This window comes from Crocodylus porosus, unplaced genomic scaffold (assembly GCF_001723895.1).
Source record: "Crocodylus porosus isolate Cpor-Errol unplaced genomic scaffold, CroPor_comp1, whole genome shotgun sequence".
NCBI classification, from domain to species: Eukaryota; Metazoa; Chordata; order Crocodylia; family Crocodylidae; genus Crocodylus; species Crocodylus porosus.
Window position 1 is genome coordinate 184,077,623 of NW_017728886.1, and position 21,230 is coordinate 184,098,852.

A 21,230-nucleotide genomic window follows, 5' to 3' on the forward strand; every position below is an offset into this window, starting at 1 on the left:
CATTCTACCATGTTTCAGAGATACCTATTATGTCCACAGAAGGCAGGGAGCAGCCTGGTCCCAATCCAGATGTGTGTGTGTGTGTGTGTGTAGGGGGGGTTCAGGGTGGAGCAACCCCAAACCCTGATGTGCATCTGGGGGGGAAGCCCACCCAGCCCTGAGCTAAATACCGGGGAGCATGCGGAGTTAAGCAGCCCCTATTTGGATATGTAGAGGAGACAGGGTGCAGCCCGGTCATAACCAGAAACTTGTGGAGCAGGGTTGGATGCCACTGCACAGAGCTTCCCCATACTCCACCAGCCAATTTTTTCCAGTCCGTGGGGATCCCCACAGGTTGGATGCCATGGCTCCATGGGCCAGATTTAGCCCATGGGCTGGAGGGTGGGCACCCCTGAGCTAGAGGACTGCCTGTGGCTTTGGTAGCAGAGGGGTGCAGAGCAGCAGCAGTAGCAGATGGTATAGGCACAGTGGCTGGTGGTTCACCACTGGAGGCAGGAATTTCACCTCCTTTTTGCCACCGAAAACTGGTGTTTAAATGGCTACTTGACCCACATCAATAGCAAGAAAAACGAGGTGACATCTCCCTCAGTAGTAGGAAGTCTCCATATACTGGTCCTATATTGTGCACTGCTGCCACCCAAGGTACAGTACTAGTTGGTTATACCTCTGTTCACTTAACTTCTGTTTGGCTTTGAATGTGGCCCAACACCTTAGTGGGTGGCTGCTTTTGTTACCCAAATTGCCAATTGCTCAAATCACGAGTGAAACTTTATAAAGGGGGATAAGGCAAGGTGCCACGTTTATTGATTACATGAGTTAGACCTAGAGGTTCAGGCACACCATTCATACAAACGCACACAAATCATCATACACATCATTACACACAGGCATACACATACCCAAAACAACCATTTCATCCACACATACACCAGATATAGTTACCAGCAATAGTTGCTCAATATCAGCCCAGGGTGGCCAACCCAGGCTTATTGAGTAGATGATGATGATTTGAAGATAGCAGATTTGAAGATAACAGTTGGAGTGGGGTGAACAGATGCATCTGTGCTCCAATGAAACAGCAGTTGAGAAAGAGGCTCACCCAACTTGGCATTTTCAAAGTGTTCTTTTATAGGAATTGGCATCCTTTGTTTCAGTGCTTTGGGGTTTTTCCATACCCAGCTTCTGTTTTTGCAGTTGTTCTTCTTTTGTCTTCAGCTTATCTTAGCCTAGGAGTATTCTTGTTGCTCGTCTGGCAGAATTTTTTCTTTTATCGTCTCCTTTGTGCCCTCGAGCTTCAAAGGGATTCTTCTGCAGTTTATTAATTAGTTTACTGACCAGTAACTTACATTTGGCGCCTTGTTGCTTATATAAACAGTTCAATCTTCTTCTTCCGTCTCTATGCCATTCTCTCACTATTCACCCTTTTACACACAGTCATACATAAAAGCTGTGCAGAGTTCATTCACTTATGTCAAGCAGAAAGATACAAAATGGAGTTTTCAAGTTGCTTACAGGACAAGAATAACATGGTTATATTTCGCTATTATTACACTCTATGTTAACATCAGCTACATTATTTCAGTTCATGCGACACTTTTCCTTAGCTGTCTGACATCATAAAGGGTCTTAACTGATTCACTCATTTAACCTGAATGAAGAGAGGTTTTGCCAAGGTCTGGGATGATCTACAGCACAGAAACATGCCAGATACCAACCATTATCACTTTCTAGCTTAATTCAATTTATTAAAATAAAAATTGCATTCTAGAAGCTGATAGCTCATCATAGCCTCCTTCAAATAGCAGCACCCTTTACTTTATTGATGTATAACCTCTGTAACTATATGTTAAAAAAATTAATTGTGTTTGCCCTCTGGCAAGTAGGTTCTTTCTCTTGTTCTGTCTCACCAATTATTATACCATCTATTTTTTTATTCCATGCTATATTTTTAACTATTGATAGGGTATTTTCTTAATCTCTCTTCTTTGCTAGAAAAAAGCAGAGATTCTTGAGTTCATGTGAACTTATACTGTAACATCTTTACAATGCTGTTTTCAGACATTGACTATAACACTGTTGCTTGTCTAATGCCTTCTGCTGAATGATATTTTTAGTTTACCTATTTAATCCAAATGTGAAATTACTCATCAATCCAATATGACCCATCCTGATTTTGAAATTTTCACTTCCTTCTTGTAATTGTTTCTATATGCATCATTTTGAGAGAGTGATATATGAGATCAGTGAAAAAAGAAGATACTAATTTGGTACACTGCATGATAAAAGTACCTTTAAAATTTAATTTATTTTCTCTATATCATTATGAAAAGAGGTTAGTATTAGAATGTATTTAGAGGTGTTACCAAGAAACTGTATATGAACTGAACTAATGTATATTATGTCTTAATTCCTATAGAATTTGTAAACTGCTGCTAGACAGGTATCGTTATACAGTTTGTAATTAAAATTATACTATTCTTTTACCATGATTTAAAGGCCTTTAAAAACTGGTGGTAGACTAAAAATAAAACGGAAATCTAATTCTCGTAGGTGAGGCAAAGTCAGTGGTTTACACTGTGATGGCAAAGGGAAGAAAAGCCTTGTTATATAGGATAAGATGATGCAACTGGGTTCTGATAATATAAACAAAGGAAATGTGCTGTCTTCAGCAAAGATGAAACTATTAATTAACATAACGGAATTAGAAGTTGAACCCATAATCACTGCTATGTGTAGGTAATCAAAACCCCTTCCACAACTCCAGGTTTTTAAGAGTTCCAACTAGGCAGTATATTATTAGTTACTTCATTGTAAAAAAGCTGCCATTTTGAAAAGACTGAAAGCATTTCAGTAGTTTGTTTTTTACAGAGGAAGTTCCAAGTCTTCCATTTACTCATTTATTTTGCATGCAGGGGGCAAAGTGTCATCTTTGTGTGCTTCAGTAATTTTGTACAGCGCCCAAAACAAACAAATACTAAGTTCCTGAAGTCAAAGTGGTATGCAGGTAGCCAGGTCCTATTTTGCCTGTATACCTTTGTATCCATCTAGCTCAATAAAAGTGAATATATGATTTACTGAAAAATGTTTTTTAAAAATTTGCTACTGTGTGTGTAATCATTCAAGAAATACCAGATAGAATGTACCTTTCAGTGAGGTAGAATTGCTGCACTGTGTTCCCAGCCAGTCTGAAAGCTGATCGTGTTGGGTTTTTTCCCATTGTCATTTTATTGCCTTATCTAAAAACCCTACCTTCTAATGCTCAGTACAATAAAGTAAGGTTAGTATGAAGAAATGGTCTCAAACTCCTGCTTGCATAGACTTTAAAAAAACATACATCCAAGTAAGACCATACAAAACTGTAAGTATTTTTCAAAGCTAAAAGCAGAGCTTGAATCTATTATTGTCTTAGTTCACATTCCCAGCAAATAAGTATATCAGTCCTTTCACTAGATTAAATACAAAGTATTTTTAAGGGAAGAATAAAATCTAACATACCAGTTTTATATTGGAATGCAATGCTGTCAAAATAGGTCTCAGGCTGTTTCTGATACTAAAAATTATTTTTCATTCTGTCTTGTAAATGGTTTATTTAATGAATAAGATCTTGATGAGTACAAATGCAGTTGCTAACATAAATTAAATAAAAAGCTAATTTAAGAAAAGGAAATCGTGCTAATTATAAAATACAATTGATACATAGTTTACTATAGAAAAAGATCATGAAGAAGGTTCATGGGAAAATAGGCATCATTTGATCTATTCTTCATTTTGTCACAGGCAAGCTGCTTTTTAGTATTAGCATATCAAAATACCTACATATATTTTTGAAGTAAAACAAGAAATGTATGTTCACTTTGTTTTAGAACATAAATAACGTAATCTATGATATAATCGCTAATGAATAATTATATATTTGGGAAGAAATATTTAATATACCAAACTGAAATTGTGGATTTGGGTGGGTTTTTTAATAGCTACCAACATGTAAGGGCATATGGATTCAGGGTTTTGCTTTTGACCTATTAGAAAGAATTAGGTCACTTAGAAAATTTGGGTCAATTTATTTTTTAAGATTTTTATTCTGGTCCTTCTCTTGTACTAAGATTACAAATTGGGATGCTGGTCAGTAGGATAAATAATAGTTAGAATTCCACATTTTTTACTGAATTTATTGGGAACTTTACTGATTATGATACCAAATAAGTTTTAAAATATCTGGACATAGCTTGTTTCACATGTTTCAAACAAAATGAAAGCAAGAGTAATTACTGTTATGGTCAGTTTTTCAGATCTTTAGTTTAGAACTTTTATTGGCCAGAAGCATGTTAGAGACATGACATTGTATCTGAAGCATTATTACACCCAACATCTTTCTGACATACAGCACTATTATGCTTTTTAAGGTTTCATTGTTGTTCCTGGTTTCATATCACACCAGAAATCGACCATGATGTCTCAGCAGAACACTGTTATCATCTGTCTTTTGTGCCCTGTATATTTGTCAGAATCACTCACTATTGTAATTGCTGCCATAAATATACGTTTAAGTTCTCATTCTGTTTCTCTGTACATTTCAAGTTATCTCTGAATAAGTGTTTCCACTTCCAGGGGTGTGCCTGTAAGGTCCCCATCTCCAGGAAACAAGTCCTGCCTACTCACTCCCACTCTGCATATGTTACATACTGAAAATTATCATATAGTTGTTGTTAGAGCAATGCCAGGTATACCTAATGCAGATCTCAGGAGCACACCCAAAATAGAGATCCTAAAGGCAACCTTGGGCATACTTCACAAAGTGACAGCACAGTATTTTTCAGCAAACAGCATTTGCAGAGCAGGAGTGAGCGGGCTAGGGTTGTTTCTTGGCAAGTTTTCAGATTGCTGTGAAGATGTTATAGAAGTACTCTTTGTATGGTTGATTGTACCAGCCTGAAGCCAGCTTGCTATCTTACTTATATTTGTGTTTTAAGACACGGGACTCATCGTTCTAATAATGTATGGGTGAAATTCTTCAGAAATAGGATTTATTCAGTTCTTAAGTGCTCTTGTGCTGGATTTAATAATAGGAGTTAGTTTATTTTCTTAGCCTTAATTCTTTTATACATTAAACATGAACTAGTGACAGAATGATGTTGATTTGTTACAGTGGGTATGGGAGAAAGTATTTTCTGATGATTTTGGAAAATTGAGAGCCAGTGAAGCAGAAAGATGCGAGGAGGTGGTTTTCAAATGACAGAGTGACAGAAGAAGGCTCAGGCACAGCATGATAGAGCTGTATGAAGAGACAGAGAGCAGGCTAACATTAGCTGGGACTGGAGAGGAACAGTACAGGTGGGAGGTCACATGAGAAGTCCTGACCAACACATGCTCAATCTTTTCGTGTTTACACATCTATGATGTCAGAGGTTACTGCAACGTGTTCATTTTTGGATTAAAATGGATCCATAACCATGAGATTGCTTCCTTGCCCAATATGCAGAAATTGGCAGAATTTAAGGCCAGAATTTATTCAACTTTAGTGAAATGTATGTCTCATTGCTGCTTTATACTGGAAGTGGGGCCCCTCAGTACTCACCTCTTCTTCTGTGGTATATTAGTTCAGGCTGCTTTCCGAGAAGTGGTAGACAATTCAACAAGTTCTGCAATATTTAATTTTTATTTTTGTAGCCTCAGCTCCGTGAATCATATTATTACATGAGTGTCTTGGCTTTATTTTTTTAAGTAGAATGTAGCACAATTTGTTCCTTCTGAAGACTGAGATCACTGCACACACCAAGAGCTCTTGTTATGATTTTTGTGACCCAAATTGTAATTCTCAGAACTGGCATTATCATCTGTGACACGTGAAAGCATAAGTGCAAACTCACTTCTTTCTTTGGCAATCCCTTGCAGTCAAGTATCATAGTGTTCTATGAATGTCTTATCATTGTGTCCTAAGATGGCTAATGAGGCCAATCCAGAAGCATCAAACTCTGTTGCAACTTGGGCATGTGTTTCCATGCAGGATGGGTGGCTCCAGATTCTTGATTTGTTCCATGATACACTGTTTCTGCTGCTCCCGCTTTTCCATCTCCTATTATCATCATAATGTTTCAGAGTACTGAGATCCTTGCAGTAAGCTGTTCCTTCATTTCTGGTGGTCCTGCTTGATATTGAGTTGATGTCAGTGTTGCATTTTTTTCAAGTTGGCTTTGAGGACATCCTTGAAGCACTTTGTCTGACCTCCTCTTGAGCATATACCTTGACTGAGCTGGGAAAATAAAAATCGTGTTGAGAGTCTGGAGTTGGACATTTGGATGATGTGGCCAGCCCAGTGAAGGTGATGTTGGATGATCATTGCCTCGATGCTCAAGGTGTTTCTTTGTGAGAGGACACTAATGTTGGCACATCTAGCTTCCTGCTCAATTCGAAGGAGCTTCTGCACAAAGCTTTGATGGTATTTCTCCAGCAACATACTGTATGTTGTCCACATCTCAGCCCTGTACAGTAAGGTTGGGATCATAACTGCTTGATAAATTGAGCTTGGTTTTGGATCTGACATAATGTGGCAGGCCAGTAGGGGGCACTCCTGAGCTGAGCCATCTACCTCACTGCACCCAACCACCTTCCAGGCTCTGAGTGCCTCCCTGGGGGTGCCTCACATCTGGCCAACCCCTTTGCCAGAGCACACCTGCCAGCCTGTGGATAATGGTGCCACCACCCAGGGTCTGGAATGATCCTAGCACTGTGCCCCCTGGGAAATACAGGCCTAATAGCCCTTGAGGGTACTCGACCCACTTCAAGAACTTGGGGTGCTTCCCTCAGTCTGAAGCACAAAGAGTGGTCTCCCTTAGTCAGCCAAACCAAGGAGATCCCAAGGCATAATCTAGACCCACTCCCAAAAAGTCTCCCATGCTAGGTACAAAGGAGAATTTTATTGGTTACAAGGAGTAGGTTTGGAATAGGGCAAATGGGGTGGCTGGGTAACCTTTGATCACACACCTGAGTTACTGCAAGCTATAGTTAGAGCTTAAGTAGCTTACTCACAAGTATCATAGATTCATAGATGCTAGGGTCGGAAGGGACCTCAACAGATCATCGAGTCCGACCCCTGCATAAGCAGGAAAGAGTGCTGGGCCTACATTACCCCAGCTAGATACACATCCAGCCTTCGCTTGAAGACCCCCAGGGTAGGGGAGAGCACCACCTCCCTTGGGAGCCCGTTCCAGACCTTGGCCACTCGAACTGTGAAGAAGTTCCTCCTAATATCCAATCTAAATCTGCTCTCTTCTAGCTTGTGGCCATTATTTCTTGTAACCCCCGGGGGGGCCTTGGTGAATAAATACTCACCAATTCCCTTCTGTGCCCCCCTGATGAACTTATAGGCAGCCACCAGGTCGCCTCTCAACCTTCTCTTGCGGAGGCTGAAAAGGTCCAGTTTCTCTAGTCTCTCCTCGTAGGGCTTGGCCTGCAGGCCCTTAACCATACGAGTGGCCCTTCTCTGGACCCTCTCCAGATTATCCGCATCCTTCGTGAAGTGCGGCGCCCAGAATTGCACGCAGTACTCCAGCTGCGGTCTGACCAGCGCCCGATAGAGGGGAAGTATCACCTCCTTGGACCTATTTGTCATGCATCTGCTGATGCACGATAAAGTGCCATTGGCTTTTTTGATGGTTTCGTCACACTGCCGACTCATGTTCATCTTGGAGGCGGGTGAAGATTCCCTCTGGAGGCAGGCAGTTCCTTGATCATGAGTTTCAAGAGAGAGAACAAGTTTCAGATGGTCCAGCTCTTCTCTCTCTGAGTTTTTATCATGGCTACTTCTCCTTCTCCTTGGCAGTCCTTAATTTTTATAGACCTTATGACCTCATTTACCTGGTCCAATGGAGGCTAGCACCTGTTGGCTGCCAGCCAACCACTTTGAAATGTGTCACTGGTTGCCAGGTAGAATGGCATTACTTAGAACAATAGGGAGCCTAAGCCCCCAACCCATGTATGTGATGCCAGTCACATAGGTAGAGGGAGTAGGTTTCCCCCCTCCTGAGGAATGTATCCAGCTCAGGTTACCTAAAGAGATGGGATGTCTGCCCTCTGCAGAGCCCATGTTAACCCAGTTGTTACATAGTTGAGTTTTGAGGGAGAGACAGAGGTGGCATTCTGCCACAATAACCATCTTCAAATACCCATTTCCTCAGGCATCTGAAGGCTGCACTTGCACATTCAAGGTGATGTTGGATTTCTTCATCGATGTCAGCCTTCTGCGAGAGAAGGCTTCCAGGGTATGAGTAATACTCAGTACTCTCCAAAGCCTCACCATGAATCTGAATTACGAGATCTGGACACTGCTCATTAAGAGGTTGATGGAAGACCTTAGTTTTTCTGAATGTTAAGCATCAGTCCCATATTTTATATGCCTTAGTAAAGATGTCAATGATTGCTTAAACATCAGCTTCTGAGTGAGCAGACTACAGCATCATCAGTGTACTGGAGCTCGATAATTGAGGTCAGGATGGTCTTGGGTTTGTCTCAGAGTTGGCTGAGATTAAACAGTGTACCATCTATTCAGCAGTTTACCTCCACGGCAACTGGAAGCTTGTTTGTGGTCAGATGTAACACTGTGGTAAGGAATATAGAGAACAGTGTTGGAGCAATGATACAGCCTTGCTTAGCTCCTGCTTAACCTCAAAGGGATCTGTGATAGACCCATTAGTGAGAAACACCATTTGCATACCATCATGGAGCAGGCAGAGAATAATGACAGATTTTGGTGGATATACATACTTCAGAAGGAACTGCTTCTTGGTTGACAGAATCAAAAGTTTTTGTGAGGTGAAAGAATGCCATGTAGAGAGGTTTTTTGTTGTTCCTAGCATTTTTCCTGCAGCTGGCAAGCTGTGAAGATCATGTCAATTGTGCCTCTTGATGCCCTAAACTCACACTGAGATTCCGGGAGGAGCTCTTCAGCAAGTGGAAGGAGATGTTTAGGAGGGTTCTTGTAATGACCTTTCCTGTGGTGGACAGCAAGGCTATCCCTCGGTAGTTTCCACAGTCAGACTTGACTCCTTTCTTGAAGGTTGTCACAGTCATGGTGTCCCTGAGGTCATCTGGGATTTCCTCATCACGCAAGATCCTTAAGACTAAGGCACGGAGCTGTGATCTGAGCTCCTCTCCCCCCTGCTTGAAGATTTTGGTAGGAATTCCATCAGCTCCAGATGTTGTTCTTCATCTGATTGATGGCTTTCCTCACCTCATGAAAGGCTGGGCTCTGACTGGGTGTTGCAGGGTGGAGTTGAGAACACTATCATCAACAGCAGAGTCTTGATTGAGAAGGTCTTCAAAATGCTCCTTTCAACAGGTGTTGGTGGCTCCCCTTTCCTTGATCAGGTCTGCTCTATCCTTAGGTCTCAAGGGGATTGGTGGATGAGTGTAGAGACTGTCATTACTTTGGTGGCATTAAAAAAACTGTATATTGTGGATGTCAGCAAGATGTTGAATCTCTTTTGCCTTGTCTTTTCACCATTTGTTTTTCATATAGCAGCTTCTTCTTTGGACCTCCATCTTGGCTATCATTCGGCCAAGCACAAGAGGCATTGAGCTTGTAGTCAATCAACTCTTGGATCTCCCAGTCACTCTCATCAAACTAGTCCTGATGTTTTCTGGTTGAGAATCCAAGTGTCTCTTCACAGGCATGGATGATAGTGGACTTGAAGGCACCCCAGGTATTGCCAACATTCTACCATTGTTGTTGATTGGAATTCACCAGTTTTTCATTGAGGCTGTGGTGGAAGAGGTCTCGCTTGATTGGGTTCCTCAAGTGCTTCAGCAGTGATCTTCTGTTACCATTGCTTCTGCTGTAGCTGTCATTTAGGAGCCAGTCTGAGAGACATAACCAAGCAGATGAGTCAGTGATCAATGCAGCAATCATCAGCTCCCAGTGTAGCTCAGGTGATGTGGGCATCTTTGTGATCCTGGGCATGAAAAATGATATAGTCAATCAGGTGCCAATGCTTAGATCACAGGCATTGTCATGATGCCTCATGCTTGTTTTATTAGTGGAACAGGGTGGTGGTGAGTCCATGTTCTGCATATTTAGTCAGGAGGAGTTGACCTTTCCTGCTTCTTCCTTGCTGATGGTTCCATTCCAGAGGTTTGAATCTCTTCTGACTCTGGAAATGAAATCATTGAGAAGAGTAAGTCTCTTTCCCTCTGAACTGTCAGAAAAGACTTGTTCAAGTTTGGTGTAGAATTCCCCCTTGGTTTCATTGGTGGCATCAAGATTTAAGGTGGATAGAAAACTGGCTACAGCATCAGGCTCAGAGAGTAGTAATCAATAACTCAATGTCTAGTTGGCAGCCAATATCAAGTGAAGTGGTGTTGGAGTTCATTCCAGGGCCGGTTTTGTTCAATGTCTTCATCAGCGACCTGGAAGATGGCAGAGCGTGCACCCTTAGCAAATTTGTAAATGACACCAAGCTGGGGAGAGTAGTAGATATGCTGGAGGGTAGAGCTAGGATTCAGAATGACCTAGATAAATTGGAGTATTGGGCCAAAAGGAATCTCATGAGGTTCAATGAGGGAAAGTGCAAAGTCCTGCACTTAGAACAATCCCATGCACCAGTATAGGCTGCGGGCTGACTGGCTGGGCAGCAACTCTGCAGAAAAGGACCTGGGACAACACATTGGACAATAAGATGAATATGAGCCAGCAGTGTGTTCTTGTTGCCAAGAAGGCTAACGATATACTGGGTTGCGTTTGTAGGTGTGTTGCCATCAGGTCAAGGAAAGTGATTATTCTCCTCTATTCAGCACTGGTGAGGCCACATCTGGAGTGTACTGTGTTCCGTTTTAGGCCCTCCCTCCCCCCGCCACAGAAAGAATGTGGAGAAAATGGAGAGAGTCCAGTGGAGGGTGACAAAAATAGTGAGGGGGCTGGCGTACCTGGCTTACGAGGAAAGACAGAAGAAACTGGACTTATTTGATCTAGAGAAGAGGAGACTGAGAGGGGACTTAATAGCAGCCTTCAACTACCTGAAGGGGAGTTCAAAAGAGGATGGAGCTAGACTGTTCTCAATGGTGGCAGATGACAGAACAAGGAGCAATGGTCTCAAGTTGCAGCAAGGGAACTTTAGGTTAGATATTAGGAAGAATTTTATCACTAGGAGGGTAGTAAAACAGTGGAACGGGTTACCTAGAGATGTGATGGAAGCTCCATCCTTGGAGGTTTTCAAGATGCTGGCTAGACAACACTTTGGCTGGGATTATCTAGCTGGGGATAGTCCTGTTTTGACCAGGGGGTTGAACTACATGAGCTCCTGAGGTCCCTTACTACCCTGACTTTCTATAATGCTCTGACTCGGGATATGCACTGACAGTGAATATTGGTTTCCTGCCAGTTAAAGACAGAGAGTCACAAGGTGCTCATTAATTCTGACAGGGAATTCATTGAGTTGGTTTATGAGTTTAGACTTGATGGCAAAACCAACTCTGTGAAGCCAACATTATCCTTCTTGTTTATCCTTCCAGAATAAGGTATAGCTGCCTCCATGTTACTTGAGCTGCCCATCTCCTGCTCTCCAAGTCTTGCTCAGTGTAACAATGTCAATGTTGTGTCACCTGAGTTCTGAAGCTGCAAGTGCATTACTATTGTGATTTTCCATGAAAGACCCAATGTTCCAGGTCCTATCATCGATTATGTTTCTTCAGTGATTTCGATCACAGTAAAGGTGATCCCTTTGGATGCAGTTATCCAGTCAGAGAGAAGGTAGGCAGACTCTGTGTAGGCACCTCTTTCAGTACCTTTCCCATATGGGGATGAGCAGATCAGATTCTGAAGAAGGCTGCTCAGTTGTAGTTAACATTGTGAAATTACACTTTTGCCTTGTCCAAGTGCTAGATGACCTTTTTATAACTGCTGCCTTCATCCCAGTTCATGACTAGGAGCCTCCAGATTATCACAGTCCCGCTCCTGTCAGCACTAGCTGGTCACCAAAGGTCTTAAAAATGTGCTGGAAATGCTGTTTTCATGAAAGGCAACTGTGTGATTTCTTTTATCATTGAGAAGCTGCTGCACATCACCTGCCACATGGTTCTTGACAGAACGGGATCTTGATCCAATGGCAAGAAGGCCCACACGAGTAGAGATCTTGTCTGCTGCAGCCTTTGTCTGCCTTTGCGGCTGTTGAGATTCTAATGTCTTCTTCCACCTCTTCCACCACTGAGGACTTGTAGACCCATGGCTGAGGCGTGGACAGACTTTGGCGATCTGTACTCACCATGTCACAGCACCATCAAAAGATATATATTTTCGGAAGGGAAACCATTGCGATCTGCTGTCCCCACCACATGCTGGTAGTGCTGCCCCTGCTTGGTCCATGCTTATTTCACAGGCCACCTTCCCTGAAGGTCGTTCCTCTATCCACCACCTGTGGATGCACTGGGCAGCAGTATAGCTCTGCCACCACTGAGTACAAACTCAGAATGATGAAAGTAAAGTTTAGTTCCTTGCTACTGATGCTTACTGCTGAACCTGCAAATCCTCAAAGCTGTTGTGCAGTTACTAAGAAAACATTGGCAAGCCTCTAACATTTGCTTTCCACTCTTTCATATCTGCTCCTAATGATTCAGTGTTCTTTAAAGGTGTGAGGTTGTAACTATGTAGAGCCCTTAGGTATTAGCACCTCACTAGGGGTATCAGATTTGTGAGCAGTTATATAACATTTTTGTATGTCTGTTTTAATCAGACTGAATTTTAAGTTATACATTTCTATTGCTTCTGAAGTACTCCAATATTGCTATTGCCAGTCAGTTTACAGAGAGAAAAATATAACTTTAAAAGAAAATGAAGTGATTCTACATTGTAGAAAAAATGTAAGGTTGATTCATTAGACTCCGAAATGTGACTAAATGTCACTATACTTAGCCTAATATGAGTAGCTAAACAATGTTCCAGATTTAGGGTTGATGTTTCCATGCAATAGAACTTGAAATAGGAATTTAAGTGTTTCTGTGTTGTTTGACTGTAAGTATATGTGTTGTGAAAGTTTGTGGTAATTCAAGGTTACTGGGCTATGCTAACCAAAAGTAGCACATTGAAAAACAGGGTTTGATATGCTGCCCTGTAATTAATTTCTGATTTACATTAATATTAAGTCTTATCTCCCATTTTATTTAACAGTGTTAAAAACTGTTGACTAATGATGACAAAAATAACAAATGTCCTTTGTTGCTTTGACAAATGAGATCCTTGCAAATTCATGTATAACAGCTAGAATTTAGCAATTTATTTGCAACTGAAATGAGTAAAGCAGTCCCATGGTGGTTGTATGATGTGTTGCACCTCAACAAGTTGGGATTAGGTGATAGTTAAAATAGGAAACTTGTTTGGTATAACATTAGTCACTTATTAGACTCTTTTCCTTCACCAGCTTACTTAAGATGCATCTGTTTGAAGAGAAACTGGCAGAAATCTTAGTCACATTTAAAGTGTTTGAAGGTGATCAGTTATTAGTAGTTCCATGTGGCATGAAAATAAGTAAATTTGCCAAAAATACCAAGAATTGATTACATGCCTGGTGTGTAAAAAAAAAAAAAGCATTTAGCATTAAACCACTGACCCCATGCAATTAGTAGTTGTGAACTAGTTTGATATTGAATATATAATGATAGATACTGTGCACGAAAAAAATGTCTTTTGGTTTGCCAGTGGTGCAATCACTATACATAAACAGAACAAAGAGAAACTAGAGTTAACCTACAGATTCTACTGTAGAAGGCAGTGCCCAAGGGAAAAATAAAAGGGAGACAGTAGGCAGGAAAAGACATAATTCTTGTACAGCTTAAACACTTAAATTAATGTTGATGCATTGTAGAAGGCCCAGTGGCATATCTTAAAATAAATCTGGTGGGCTAGGTACAAGAAGGATGAAAAGGGAGGAAAAAAAGCTGCATGATTTTATTTTGTAATGAAAACACAAAATTGTCACTGGCAAATGAAACCCACACATGAAAGTGTCTTTAGCAGCTTGACAGAAAAATATCTACAAATATACTGCATTACCTCTTAATTCTGGTTAATAAAATCTGTATTACATTTTTTTCACTAAATCTGTAGTAAAATTCTTGAAGCTCTGTGTCGATGCATTATAGACTATGAATACATTGTTGCAAACTGCACAAATAAAGCAATCATTATCTCTGATATGTGAAATTTCTTGTGAAATATTGCAGATTTGCAAATTCTTTACAACTATTTTTTGAAGGCAGTATTTGATATGTAAATTTGGGGCAAAAGTAAGAGTGAGGTTGCCCTTCTACATCCATGCAGTTCCAAGGCTCCAGATAAAGACCTCTCTCCCCCAGTCCAATATGTGGGGCAGGGATTTTCCCATTCTCCATGGGAAAGGCACCTCAAATCACTGTCTACAACAGTGACAGAGAGCAAACTTTCAAAGGTCTTGTAGCCTTTACTTCTGTCATCAGCAATTGTTTGTTCATACTGATGGAAGGGATCCATTTAATTGAGGTTGGCAGGAGGAACAGAGGCAACACAATGATAGAATAGTTGGGATGACAGAGAAGACCGCGAGTTGGCTTGAAGGACTTAAGAACTTTACAAAAATGGAATGTTAACATTATACATCAAAATATTTCCATTTATTTCAAGTTTAAATCCTGTATAACTCTTGGTATTAGAAAAATAGGACCTTTGATTTTTCATTTCTGATATTTCCATGTGTATTTACTGCTGATAAAACTGCTGCCTCTTTGGATCCTGCAGGTCAATGCCTTCTGATACAAGGGCCATCTTCTGGTCCTCTTCCCTGCCCCCAAAATGTACATTATGTGAGGCTGGGCCTAGATGGAGTAAAATACTGGCCAACTGATAGCTCCAGGGCCACATGCAACTCCTGAAGGGTTAGAAAGAGACCCACAGATTCCTCCCTGGCCACCACTCCTCATTTCCAGTTGCTTCTGTTCTGGTGGCCATTGTCACGGGATTTATGACCCAGATACCTCGTTCTGGGGGGACTCAAACTCTCAGACTGACCACTACTTTTCCATTTGATAATAGTCGGACTCTGTTGATACACAGTGATCGCAGGTAAGAAAAATGCAGGCAAGGCAAATGAGATGACCCACCCCGAATCTATGTCTATCAGTCCTAGATCTGTCACAGAGGAAAGGTACATCTTAGCTTCACTGTGTAGTTCTTTCTTGAATGTCAGATGTCAGCAGTGGAGTGGGTGAGATGGGTTGGTGGTGTGCCCTCTGTCCATGGTGGTCTCTAGTTCTCCCATTAGGGACCTTTTGCTGCTCTGAAATCCCTTCTTTTGTATTCTTTCTCCCCTCTGATGACTCTTCATTCCCAGGCATCATTTATTGGTTTCCCTGTGGTCATCTTACTGTCTATGTTCTGTCCTGTCAGCATATTCCTGTTTCCCAAACCCATCATATGCACACATCTTAATTTGGTTATTTACTCGTGTTTTAATTTGGTCTGTCCACCAAAACCAGAAATCCTCAAAGCTCTGCATTTGGGCCCTGTGACCTGGTGCCAATGCTGCAGAGTCCCTTATCTCTGTTTGGGTACACTGTTCATGTTATGGAATAGCGTGATGCATGTCTTCAGTTTCCGAGCTTGTGTGCCTGCTGGCTTCAGACACAGTGGGTCCTGAAGGAAACAGGCTTTTAGAAACCAATTTACCCTTGCTGTTCCCTTGGACCATTATTCTAAAGTATATCTACTTTACCTACAAGCCAATTCCTAAAAGCAAACCTCTAAATATAATTTTCTAGCCAGATAGATTATGTTGAGGTAGCATTTCAGTTTACTGTGATTTGATTTAGAAGTCTTATGGCAGTCAGATCAGTTCATAGGTTCATAGATTGTTAGGGGCTGGAAGGGACCTTGTAGATCATCAGGTCCAGTCCCCCTGCACTAGGCAGGAAAAGACAACTGGGGTCAAATGACCCCCAACAATGTGACTGTCCAGTCTCCTTTTGAAGATTTCCAGGGTAGATGACTGTACCACCACTGGAGGGAGTTTATTCCACAGTCTAGACACCCGGACTGTAAAGGAGTTTTTCCTTGAACTGACCTTGAAGCAGCCTTCCAAGAGTTTGTATCCATTGTATCACAAACAGTGGATGCATCACAAACAATGGTCTTCCCCAGGGGTGCCCTGGTGAACAGCTGTTCAACAAGTTCTTGATGTACTCCCCTGATATAGCGGTAAGCCACTACCAAGTCCCCTCTCAACCTTCTCTTTTGTAGGCTGAATATGCCCAGGTCCCCCTGTCTCTCCTCGTATGGCTTGTTTTGCAAGTCCTTGATCATACAGGTGACTCTTCTCTGGATCCTCTCAAGTTTGTCTATGTCCTTGTTGAAGTGCGGTGCCCAGAACTGGATGCAGTACTCCAGCTGTGGTCTCACCAGTGCTGAGAACAGTGGGAGTATCACTTTCTTAGTTTTGCATGAGATGCAATGGTTAATGCATGCCAGCATGTTGTTTGCTGTGCTGGCTCATGTTCATACCCCTAGGTCCCTTTCAGCCATGGTTCAAGTCAAATTGTTGCCACTGAGCCTGTAGGTATGTTGGGGATTGTTTGCCCCAAGATGCACCTTATACTTCCTTTGCTGCTGCTTCTGGTCTGTACCACAATATGGCAATTTCTAGAAATTTCTTAAAAGATTCTATGCTATTGAGGCAGAGCCAAACTGGGACTCTTGTGTAAAGTCAGTCACAAATTTACTTCTCTATATCTTCTTCTTCTGCTAAGTTTTGCCTTTTATCCTAACCCAGAAAACAACGGGTGCATGCAGAAAAGTCTTTATAAAGGGGCATTCCATCTTGCTTTGTGGGTGAGAGGAATAAGGATATCTGCTCTGTTTGTAGTAGAAACATTGATAACAGCCACAGCAAGTAAGTTAGGAGAGGCCTAACAAGGGATGTGTAAACAGGGGTCTTATTTTGAAGGGAAAAAGGATAAAGGCATAGAGTATATAGGCAAATCAATGTGGAAGAGTATTGAGGCCCCTCATTAAAATATGTTATGAACATATGCCCACATTAAGGAATCAACAGATGCATTGTAGCCACATAAACTGTTAGCCATATTTGATAAATATAGATTTTCCTTCAGCAGACTTCCAACAGCAGACTAAAAGATAAGACCTTTTTAAAGCTTTTAATGTTTCAACTAGAATTTTGTTCTCTCACTGAGTCACCCTCTTCTTTTGTGGCCTATATGACTTGCTTGTTATATCTTATGCTTATAACAGCTCTGTGGAAAATGTAGTTTTAATATTGAAACAAAGAGACAAGACTCTTTCAACTATATTTTTATCCTTGACCAAGGAACTTAAAGTTTTTGCATGTCTTGGAAGTTCCTCACAGTGTCTGTATGTGAAACAAGTGCCCTACAAATACCTGCTTTTTGCCATCCCTGCTTATGAGTAAATTTAGAATTTTGTGAGTTCAGTGAAGTCATGCTGATGACAATGTACAAGTGTGAACCAGGCAAATCCTAGCTTGATAAAAAGGATTTTAAAAAATGTATCAAATGGAGCTTGTTAAAAAAGCAAACAAAAAATCAAGATTTTTCTATAGTTTTTGGTGTCTTTCTGATTATTCTTCAGGAGATTGCTGGTTGAGCACAGATAAGTGCAAGTTTGGTGAAAAAGGAAACAAATATGTCAGCTTTCTTTTTTTGTGAATATTTCTTTTGAATAATTGTTCAAACTCAAGTTTTCTTATTAATTTTTGAAACACATAGAAAATATGGGATTTTAAAATCTTTTTGGTATTGCCTTTGGGCCCATTGTTAAAGAATATATCAGTCTAGAATTGACTTTCAGTCACTGGGATTTCAGATGGAGCATAGGTGAAAGTCCATTAAGGAAAACACATTTTTGAATTCCATCCTTGACATACCAAGTATCATATGCAAGGGGAATGAAAAAAGAAATAACTAAAGATGAAATATGGAGCAGGACAAGTATCCGATGGAAAGGGAAGTTAGAGGAGAGTTTCAAAAAAAAGGAAGCCAAGCTGAAAAAGAGGAGTAAGAGAAAGGAGTAAGAGTAGAGGTTAGGGTAGTATCCTGTCAAGAGTGAATAGGGAAAAAAAGAATGTATTGACCAAAAGAACAGAGTTCTCTAACTAATAACGCTGTTTTAATGCATCATATTTTAAACCACCAGAGATCTAAATAGCTCTTTAAATTTAATTTAATGAATTACTACAGCATGTTTAACCTGAAAATTGAAACGAGAAGTGAAGAATCTAATCTACAAATTGTGTGGAGTTCTTTATCCTTTTTGGTAATAGAGCCTTAATTAGTGTTGCAGTTCAGCAGTCTGCCAAAAACTGAGCCTGTAGCTAACAGTTCAGGAGATTCACATTTGACATATGCAGCTGAGCTATCAATTTTCAATGAAAAAGCCAGACAGGTCGTGTTTCCAGTGCTAATTTGGATTTGACATCTCATTTAAACTTAAGAAAGGTTGATAGAAAATCTTAGAATGCAAATAATGCTATCACAGCAGGGTTTTGAAAAAGAGATTGTGTTGACTGACTTTGCATGAAGATGTAAATAAATGTATAAGAAGAAGAAATGTATACAGTATCCAAAGAAAAATATCATACCAGACAGTTTGGTGAAAGACCAGTCATTTACTGTAGCTACCTCAACCATTCAGCAGCTTAAGTGATATTTTATGATTTTTATTTTATTGAATTTCTGTGAGGCATGTGAAATGACTAAGTCTGTACAGACACAGAACAAGAAGGTATTTTTAAACAATTTCTCAGTGGGAGACAGGACATAATGATCTTAAAGTATACCAAAAACAAGTATATTTGAAATGTAGAGGTTTAATTTTTCAGATGGTAGAAAGTGGCATAGCTCCTTCAGAGCTGTCACAAGGTGTGAAGTTTGAGCTTTATCCTGGTGGGCAAAAACTTATATAATGGAAGACACAGACAAGCCTAAAGAAGCAATACCAATATCAACTACAGGCTTACCAATCTGCATTCTGGGTATGATGGCATTCTATAAAGGAAATTACAGACAGGAAGCAGCCAATACAAATGTTACAAATAATAAAGCCACTTTCAATTATAATACTTTTGCTAATTTCAGTATCATTTCTCTGAATACTCAAATCTAAAACCTTGAAAAACTTTCTGTCTTCAGGTGCATCTACACATGCTAGTAACATGCAGCAATAAACTCTGGTGCTCATTGTACTGGCGTTTATTGCTCCGAGGCGGCCCATTTGACCATGTGCCTGAGACTGCAGCATGTTGAGCTGGGTCAGAGCAGCCCCACTGGCAGGGATCTCTGGGGGTCAGCCTACCAGCCTGGGACTGCTCCTGCCCAGCTCAGTATGCTACGAAGGGACCGGCTGGGGCATGAGGGTGCTTCAGTACAGGGCTAGCCAGCATGTAGGTCTGTGCAAAGTGGCTAGTATTCGCTTTGGATTCAGATTGGGCTGATTTGGGGGACAGTGATTCAATTCGGTGATTCGATTCACTGTCCCAAATTGATTTGGCCAAATCTGATTCAGAGATTGAGCCAGGCCAGGCCCATCTCCCACTCCTCTCCCAGCCTGGCAATGGCTGCCCCAGCTCCTGACACTCATAAAAAAAAAAAAAGCCTGGGTGCTCACTGGGTGCTGCCAGGTAGGGGGCAATCCCTCCTGCCCCCCACTGTCCCACATTACGTGAGGGGCTCTGAATGAGCCTCCTCAACCTCTCCTTGCTCCCCCACCCCCACCTGGGCCAGCTCCAGCCCTTTAAGAAAAAAAGCCCCTGGATTCACTGCTTCTGGCAGTGAGGGGCAATCCCCACTGCCCCCCATTGCCGCACACCACGTGGGAGGATCTGCACGAGCCCCAAAGCCCTGAGGCTGCTGTAGGAGTGGTGAGTCCGGGGTTTTCTTGGCTTTTTTTTTTCTTAAAGGGCCAGAGCTGGCCTGGGCGGGGCATCTGTGGGGGAGATGGAGGAATGGGGGGGTCGGGGGGCTTGTGCAGAGCCCCCCATGCAGCATGGGACATTGGGGATTGCCCCCCACCCAGCAGCACCTGATGAGCACCAGGGCTTTTCTTTAAAGTACCAGGAGCTGGGGTGGGCAGGGCGCCCATGGGGGGGCTGGGGGAGCAGGCAGGAGTCAGGGGGCTGGCAGGGGTTCCCCCATGGTCTCCTCCCCACTCCCACAGCACCTCCGTCTCTGCCCCGAGTACTTACCAGTTTGAAATCGGCTGCAGCTCCCTGCTACAGCCACCGGGGACTGCATGAATCATCAAAGATCATCTTTTCCAAAGATTCGGAGAGCTTTGAATTGATTTGGACCTTTAAATTGGTCCCCTGATTCTATTCAGATTCAGAGATTAGGCCACCGAATCAGGCCAGATCTCCTCTGAATCAAATCACCACCCGAAGCTTCGCACAGCCCTACCAGCAGGTAACTCCCGCACTAAAGCACCCTCAAGCCCCAGCCAGCCAGGTCAACATCTATGTGTGTTGCTGTGCATGAAAAAAAGTCTGCAGCAGGGTAGTACTTGTATTTACAACTGCTACCCTGCTGTGGAATTTACTAGCTTACTGTGGCCTAATAGGGCTGTACATGTAGATGCCAAGATATGTAGTGTGGAGCTAATTACATAGATTTCATAGACATTAGTCAGCTCTGCAGTAAACGTCTCATGTAGATGCACCCTTTGGGTATTAATGTATAATTACATAGCTTGAATGTTTGCAAAAAGTTCATATAGAAAAGCTATAAGCATCTATGACTAAAATTCATTGAAAAAATCAAGAATATTTATGGTGAAATATGTTCTGTATAGTTTGCACAGTACATTTTTACATTACATTTTAATTTGAAACAAAATTATAAACATTCAAAATGTCTTAACATTAGATCTAAAATTGCAGGACATTTGTTCTAATAAAATCCCCTAAGTGACTTCTTCCATGGTGCCAATAACTCTGGAGCTCATTCTCATGGACACACAAATAATCTGCTGTTGTATGTCAGTTTGAAGTCCCCAGAACAATGACATTTACCCTACTTGAGATTTTGGACCATAACACTGTATTTACTCAAATAGAAGATGACCCTGAATATAATACAACCTCCAATAGTTAGATTTCATATATGGAAAAATTATACACGTGATAAGATTTTTACAGGTATAGAATCTAATTATTGGAGGTTTGCCTTGGATTTGTTCTCCTCTCACTGCT

General features: G+C 41.5%; 1 protein-coding gene across 2 annotated transcripts in view; it reads left to right on the forward strand.

Moving 5' to 3' along the window:
• DLGAP1 (DLG associated protein 1) overlaps positions 1-21,230 on the forward strand; it is a 546,520-nt gene that overhangs the window by 151,708 nt on the left and 373,582 nt on the right. Inside the window, exon 3 of one of the 2 annotated variants that reach the window (XM_019546483.1) lies at positions 5,726-5,855. The exons of the other annotated variant lie outside the window; for it this stretch is intronic. The gene's annotated coding sequence lies outside the window, so the exon portion shown is untranslated. The remainder of the gene's footprint in view (positions 1-5,725; positions 5,856-21,230) is intronic. 2 annotated transcript variants of the gene reach the window in all.